Here is a 7,921-nt window from a genome sequence, read left to right as displayed (position 1 = left end):
CAGTGGAGGGACTATCAGAAATATATAGATACATATTTATGTTAGGTACAACGTGTAGCTGTGTGTGTGTGTGTGTGTGTGTGTGTGTGTGTGTGTGCAGTACTGGAAATCATTGTTGCTAATAATGTCTTTATGGAAATATTTGTCATACATTCAGCCAAGTATGGTGACCCATACTCAGAATTTGTGCTCTGCATTTAACCCATCCGAAGTGCACACATACAGAGCAGTGAACACACACACACTGTGAACACACACCCGGAGCAGTGGGCAGCCATTTATGCTGCAGCACACGGGGAGCAGCTTGGGGTTCGGTGCCTTGCTCAAGGGCAGCTAAGTCGTGGTATTGATGGTGGAGAGAGAACTGTACGTGCACTCCCCCCATCTACAATTCCTGCTGGCCCGAGACTCGAACTCACAACCCTTCGATTGCGAGTCCGACTCTCTAACCATTAGGCCACGACTTCCTAGACCCATTGTCAGAAGTGGGATTTGAACCCACGCCTCCATTTGGAGACCAGAAACCTCAGCAACTGAGAAGGGGGATGTGTCTTGAGTCTGGCGCCTTAGACCACTCGGCCATTCTGACATAAAATGAAATGCAATGCAATGCAATGCAATGCAATAGCCCATATTCATGTTCAAAAGCTTATTATATGGAGATTTCACTTAAACACAGATTTGATTTGTGTATATTATTGGTGTTCTCAAGTGAAATGCAGTGAAAACAATCAAGCAGAAAATGCAATTCAAAAGAAAGTCTTGTCGAGTTAATGACTGCAGTGCAAGCAAATGGGCTCTTCTTTTGTAAGAATTAACCAATTGAAAAATTTACACTAATAAAATCCACTGGCTATGTTGCCAGTTAGATTCAGGTTTAGTTAGCCCTGGTGAATAAGACTTCTTTCAGAATTGTTTCTTATACGCCACTGAAACTCTGGTGCTGTAAATAAAGCTTAAATCATTTAAATCATTTACTTCAAAGACCCGATATTTTTGTGCCACATGGGAAATGTTCAGTGGCAAAATATTTCACAAACCCCAGAAGATAGCCAGCACCTAGTTCATGCAGAGCTCGTGATAGCAGTGCTAATGGATTCCCGGCAGCACTGTAAGGTTGGAATCAGCCCCACTGTGTCATTAGAGTACAATTAAAGAGGTTGTGCATTCATACAGTTGCAGAGAGCACCATGCAATTACACCCGGACTATTGCTAAAAGCAGCACGAGGGTCTCAACATGCATCACCGATGTCCCTGGTGCTAATGAATTGAATTACAGACCTGTGCCTATTTCAGGGGGGACTAAATTGCTGATCTCTCTGGAGAGCCAAGGCACTTGACTGGGCATATATGAATGATTTCCATCGAGAACAGACAAGACGTACCCCATTGTTACTGTCAAGCGCAAGGTTTGGGGTTCGATTCCCCGGGAACACATGATATGTAAAAATTGATAGCCTGAATGCACTGTAATTATATATATATATATATATATATATATATATATATATATATATATATATATATATATATATATATATATATATATATAAAACACACACATATAAAATGTTTTATTTATATATACATGTGTGTGTATTTTATATCTCCTATCCTTTCAAAAATAGCTTTTTTGTTTGTGTTCCAAATAACCACCAACCAAAAATAAATGGAGATAATCATGATCATGATTAAAATGTGATTGATCATGCGGCCCTTTAACTAGCACATGCTAACCAGGAAGAGGTATAGTAAAGGAAAGGAATGCTACTCATCATTCTAAAGAGGCATCACCAGTTTTTAAACAAACCCAGTGGTGCCCTCCAATGTGATCATTCCTAGCCCGGAGCAATCCATATTCCTGCATTTCAGTGCGATAGATATAAAACAGGACAACAAGCGAAACAACAAAACGAGAGGCATAGGTTTATAGTTTATGATCTGCTTATGGCCAAAACCACTTGGAGAGTGTTCTTTTGCGCTAGAATTAACATTATTTCTTTTCTTTTTTTCTCTCATCCAAATCACATGCCTCATCAAGTCAATGGTAATAATGAGCACCGTAATACTGAAGGAAATTGAGACCGCAGTCAATCATATTCTCCATCTGCAGTAAAGAATATTGTAATGTACAGCATTAAGAACACTTCACTGGAAACTTGAAGTTTTCTTTCCACAGGTAAATCAATCTAATGTCTAATCTAATTCTTTAATACCATATTTAACGGTCTATAAAGCCATCAACCTCATTTCACCCTATTAAGGCATATTACCGTGAGTAGCAGCTAAAGTTTCCACATGTTTCTCAAACAAAGCTGTTATGTGGCATTTCTGCATTCCAGTCGCTGCATTAGATATTGTTTTGGAAATTGTATGCCCTGACTGCTGTAACGGTATCTCACTGTGGTGAAAGTTATTGTATCGAAGTTAGAAACTATTTGTAATGTATTAATTGGCATATTACATGATGAGAAATGAATGCACTGTAAAGCGATTTCCTGTTATTTCTAATCGGAAATTCTCTTCATTTGTCTGGAAAAGAGCAGCTTGAACATTAGATAAAATGTCTTTGTGTTCCACAGAAAGACATGTGGTTTATTTTCATTTTCAGATTCATTATTTCTTTGAAGGGGTTCCTCTCTCTTTGCTCAGGCACTCACAAGCCGAATGCACTGATAGGATGCTCTGTCCTTATTGATTACACGGAGATACAGATCTGTGGTCTGAGTCCTACTGGCGCCTGCAGTATCTGAGAAGAGAGAAACAGTCGTCCGAGAGCGATATGTAAGTAAAAGAGCTGTCTGAGGAGCAGCAAAGGCATAGTGGTATTATTTATTTGTGCTTTCTCTCTCTCTCTTGCTTTCTTCTCAGTCCTCTTCATGCATATTTCACTGGCCTGCAGTGGTGTGTAACCATTGGTTACGGCTCAAATAAGGATCCCTCTGTTTGCCTAAAGCTTTGATACCCAGAAAGTTTGCTTGTGGGGCCCTGAACTCTCGTGTGATCCCTTCACATATCTTACTGTGTAATTCCTGCTTGTCAAATGGATTGTTGCCGAGGCGATGGTGCCGTGGCGGAGGGTTGAAGATTACCAGTGTTGACACTTGTGTCACTGTGATTAGTGAAGAATTAGCCGAACTGCACAACAGGGGAGAACTGGACACAACCGGACCCAAGGCTCACCAGCCATCTCCAGAGAGAGAGAGAGAGAGAAAAAATCGTCTCCAGAAAATAGACAAATACGTTTTTCTCTGCTTTAAGTTGAAACGATGTCGTGTGTTATAGTGTACAAAGCCCAGCTCAGTTTGTAGTTGCAGTCTGTATTTGACGAATCCTAGGTCATCTGGTTGTGCAGAGTGTGTCACCGTTGAGAAAGAGAGCTTTGTAGGCCTGTAACCAATAGCAGTAGCGGGTTTGCCCTGCTGAATGTGAATCAGAGCGGGCAGACTCATGCCCCCGGCTTAGACGGTGGCTTTAAAGTGACAGACAAAGCCCTGGGTTATACACGTCAGACGTGCTGAGCCCGGGGTTACACGCATGACCTCACCGCCCAATGTGACATTTACAGAGTGTTGCTGTCATACAAGAGAAGTATGAGGTGTGGTGCCTGCAATATGAAACGGGTATTTCAGAGATCGGTCAGACCGAGGTTCAGATACGATTAGATTTTTTATCACTTTAATTGATGGGACAGAGAACAGGAGGACCAAAAGTGATGTGGAAGGAAGGATCGGGATAGTTCAAATCAGACTCAAACCTGTATTTCCAATATGAGCGCTAAAGCTCAATATTAACCACTATGCCATGGTTTAGCCTTCTAAAAATAGCCTTTTTGCATTCTGTACTAAATGGTAATTAATTATGAAGACATGAGATAAGGTAAGATTTTTTTTTTTTTTTGGATTCTCTCACCAGATTACTAGCATACTCAGGTCATAAATGTCATGTAATCAACAACAGGGACAAGGGCAAGATTATATTTGCAGGAGGACCAAAGTGACGGGGAAAGAAAAAAAAGAGTTAGGATAGTTGCAAGCCTTACTCAAACATGTATTTCCAATGTGAGTGCGAGAGCTCAGTATTAACCACTATGCAACGACTCCAGCCTTTTAATAATAGTCTAAACAGTAACTAAATAGTCAAAAAATTTGGAAGATGTGAGATAAAATATCATCCAATTCTGCTTCGCTCTTTATTCAGATTCTCTTAACAGGTCATTAGCCATACCCAGGTCATAAACATCTTGTAGTCAACACCTGGGACCAGAGAGATTATATATGTGCTCTTTGGCATTGTCTCTGTTTGGTCTGATAATTGTTTACAGGAGGACCAAATTGATAGGGAAAGAAGGCAAGAACAGGGTTAGGATAGATGCAAGCATGGCCGTAGACAGCTATGATATCACAGAGGTAAATTTGGTAAATTTTTAATGTTTAAAAAATAAAATTTGTTCTCTGATTGACTCATTAGCTGCTAAACTCCTAATTTGAATGTCTGCATGTATAATTCAGAATGTGTAGCGTCCATGGTATGAAAATTATCGATGCGAGACGCTTCCGAAGTGAACGAGTCTTCACGTAGTTGTGAGCGAGTGAGAGCGCGAGACACAGCCTATGTTGCCAGATCCAGCTATTATAAGTGTTTTTGACTTGTTTTTCTACTTAATTTGACACTTTAGAAAGTTAATAAAGTAGGAAGTTGCTGTTTAGGGTCAGCGATAACTTTAGCTTATCTAATTTCAAAAATATTTGAAATAATTTCAGTTTATTTTATTTATAGGTTTCTGTTTATTTTAATCGCAACATCTGGCAACATAGCATCACGGACATTAGTCTGCCAGTAATCAAAAAGGGAGTGGCTATTTACACTAAGTGCAGTTATCTATAGATTCTATTTATACTGTTAAAATAGCAGGTTTTTCTCCTATTTATACTACTTACTGCAAATAGTGGCAATTATCTGCACCTCAGTATTGTAGTACATTGGAGGAGTATGCAATAATAATTTGAGTATAATTTAATGGATGCCACCTTATTGGGACAATAAACCCCTCCCTACACCTACCCTTAACTTTTTGAATATTTACTTAATTTTCATTGAAAATGAATGCTTTTCTGGTGTGATTTGAAATTCGAAAAGGGAGAAACATTTGCCAAAAGGTGGATTCGAACCCGGGTCGAAGACGCTAAAATACGTGTCACTTATGCTTTACCTTCTGCGCCACAAAAACAACAACTGATAAAATTATCCACCAAATAAAAATTAAAGCACAATTCTAAAAATAAGGGGTTTATTATAGAAACCCCCTGGAACTCACAGATGTTCAAAGCCTGGCTACGGCCATGGTTGCAAGCCACACTCGAACCTGTATTTCCAATGTGAGCACCAGAGCTCAATACTAACCAGTATGCCATAACTCTAGCCTGTTGAAAATATAGTTTTTTTGGATTCTACACTAGATAAATAGTCATTAATTATGAAGATGTGAGCTAAAATATCATCACACGCAGACTGAGCCCGTTTGATGGCTGCCCCATCGAGTGATGTATGTAATGAAAGTGTGCAGGCAGCAGCTCTGAGCTTCAGGTCCATGCTGTGACAGCCGGGAGGACAGAAGACGGATTGGTCGGTTTAAGACTCGACAGCACTGATGCACTGCAGGGATTTTGAGCCCTGGCCCCACCATGCTGAATACTCTATGAATTCATAACTCCCAGCTATCTCCACCTGGACACGTTCTTTATTAAAAATCAGCGCTGCATCATTCTCTTTTCTCATGTCCACACCAGATTACTTGCCTATCCAGGTCCTAGACATCTTGTAATCAACACCAGGGTCAGGGGAGGTGATTTTTGGTCTTTTTGTTTTGTCTGGCTAGTTATTGTTCAGAGATGGGGTTGATGCTTTACCATAGGTTATAGGTAGTTTCAGATAAAACTTTTTTTAGACTTTTATCACTGTAATTGTTTTGTTTTTTAAAAGCAACAAGTGAGTTTAAACTTTACCAAAGGGGGAAGGTATATACGTATTAGGGATGTGCATCTCCATAACTGAGGCTAGTTGCATAGACAACGATACGATATAAGACCGATACAGATGCAGTATGATTTACCCCATTACGGTGCAGTATGATCTGATTTTGATTAAATTAAACACAATGTGAATCAACACAATACGACACAATGCAAAAAATATATTTTATGCTATGCAATTCAGTGTATTACAGATTTTCGTTTTTTTTTTTTTTTTTTTTTTGGTTCAGACAGACAGCCATGTTGTGATACGTCATATTCACATAGCAGCATTGGTGATTAGAGAATGCATTTGAGAAACAGTTTAGAGAGGAGAAATCAATCTACATAAAAAATATTGGTCACAAATTATTGGTCACGTTCTAGATAATAAAAGTAAAGCACAGCTGCTAATAATTATATATAAACATTTTTTTTTTTTTGCATCATGATACAAATGCCAGCTTGAAACTGATGCACACTTTTTTAAATCGATGCATCGCATTGATAACTTTTATGCTGATGCACTGATGTGAATCTTACCATTCGGACTTTCATCACTGTAATTGCTTGGCTTTTGAAAGCAGCCAGTGATATTAACTTCAACAAAGGGGGAAAAGTATATACTAGAATTCTTTTTCTTCTTCTTTTTTAATGCTTTTATGTGTGTGTGGTTTCTTATTGTGGACATAAATCTAGTGTCTGGAGATTTTCAGATCACATGTGACCGTGGTCACCTGTGAGTTTTTAACAGCCCTGTGCTGTTCATCCTGTTCATCACATGTTTATGTCACAGTCCCATGGACCATTAATCCGAACGTCCACCATCTGTGCATGGCAATAACATGCATATATAGAGCCACAGAGATGTTGTTTATAAAAAATATAGCTCTAAATAGGCATGTTTAATTGCATGCCTTGAACTCTCAAACACATCCAGTCACCTAATGTTGTGAGACTGAAATAAAGGACAGGGAAGTCAGCCAAGCCGAAGGGACACGGTTTCACCTACACAGCTTTGCACCTTTGTCATGTTTCACAAATCATTGAACGCCGATCTCCGAACAGGTGTCTCCCCGGCAGTGTCTTCACCTATAGTTCACGCTACATGCGAGAAGTAACCGGATATAAATAGCCAGGTCTGCATCAAGACATGTGCAAGGGACCTAATTAAACAGCGTAAAGCAGTTAAACTGTGCTAAGAAGTACCTAGGAGATGGTCGCAGGAACTAGATCCAAATACACAAGGCTGGAAAAGCTCAGAGCAGCCACCTTGCAGGACGACTGTGTGAGCTGAATGCTACGCTCCGACAGGCTAATTTATCATTGTCCTGTTGCCAGGGCAACTTGGAATCATGTGATCCCGGGCAGTGTACCGGTGACTAGTAGAGAGTGACTCTGGTTTAAAGAGAGGCTTCCTGCGATGAGAAAGGCGAACTGACATTTCTCATAATAATGAAGCGTTGCGGCGTTGACAGAAAATGACAGTGGGAATCTCCTCTGTTTGTTTTTCTCCCTTTCGTGTTGTGATAGTTGCACAAAACGCCCATGCCTTCCTCCTAATTCCGCTTATCGAAATGAGTCTGGAGTTGTTTGTTTGCTTCTGTGCACGATTTGTTTGTCGGTCCGTGCATGTGTGTTTGCCTGTCGGCCGCTGATGAATTTAAATGACGTTTGCCGCCGAGCAACACTTTCTCTTTGTGACACGCTGGCTGGCTGCCACGTACATGCTCGCGGGCTCTGTGTCTAATGACGGCAGGGCCGGGGAGCAGCCAGGATTTCTGCAGATCCGCGGTGTAGGAGAGCCCCCCCATTACCCCTGCTGACAGGCCCTGCGAGATGAGCTCAGCTCATTTGCAGGATTTACAGAATTTCTATTGCAGACAGGCGGCAGGAGTGGCAGCGCTCG

At 40.5% G+C, this 7,921-nt stretch overlaps 1 non-coding gene across 1 annotated transcript; it reads right to left on the bottom strand.

The window, feature by feature from the left end:
• Positions 1-477: 477 nt before the first annotated feature.
• Positions 478-589, bottom strand: trnal-caa (transfer RNA leucine (anticodon CAA)). Its single transcript has 2 exons — positions 552-589; positions 478-523 (listed from the first exon to the last, which is right to left on the bottom strand). It is a non-coding gene; the product is annotated as a tRNA-Leu (tRNA).
• Between the last annotated feature and the right edge of the window lie 7,332 nt (positions 590-7,921).

Source organism: Carassius auratus, unplaced genomic scaffold (genome assembly GCF_003368295.1).
Source record: "Carassius auratus strain Wakin unplaced genomic scaffold, ASM336829v1 scaf_tig00018327, whole genome shotgun sequence".
NCBI lineage: Eukaryota > Metazoa > Chordata > Actinopteri > Cypriniformes > Cyprinidae > Carassius > Carassius auratus.
This window is presented reverse-complemented; position numbering and strand designations above follow the sequence as displayed.